Source organism: Lupinus angustifolius, chromosome LG14 (assembly GCF_001865875.1).
Source record: "Lupinus angustifolius cultivar Tanjil chromosome LG14, LupAngTanjil_v1.0, whole genome shotgun sequence".
NCBI lineage: Eukaryota > Viridiplantae > Streptophyta > Magnoliopsida > Fabales > Fabaceae > Lupinus > Lupinus angustifolius.
The window spans coordinates 12640514-12641001 of NC_032022.1; positions in this window are offsets into that span (position 1 = coordinate 12640514).

A 488-nucleotide genomic window follows, 5' to 3' on the forward strand; every position below is an offset into this window, starting at 1 on the left:
CAACAGATCGTCCCTTAGCAAGGTGCCAATCTGTTGAGAGGGTTATTTCTCTCTCATTTTCGGTGTTTTCTTTTTTATTTGATTAAGTAAGTGAACTCGGTTTTATTCTTTGTTCGCCATCTCGGCTTTGTTGAAATAAATTCCAACGCCTGTATAATGGTTTCAAAAATATTCTAGTTATAACTTACTTCTTAATAATCATGTGAATGAGTTATTCCTTCTTTGCACCATGTCGGCTTTGTTAGAATAAATTCTAATGCAGGTACAATGATATCGAAGCAATCCATTATTACATAATTATTAAGTACCTTTGAATACCATCTCGGTTTTGTGGAATAAATTCCAACACCGGTTTAATGGTATTCTAATGTACAAAAGTGATGAATAGTTAGTTATTAGAAACAAATAAATAAATAAAGAACAAAAGAATAATAAATTTAAGTGACCTTTATTTATTTACTCCCTTTCGGGTTCATTTTATTAACAAA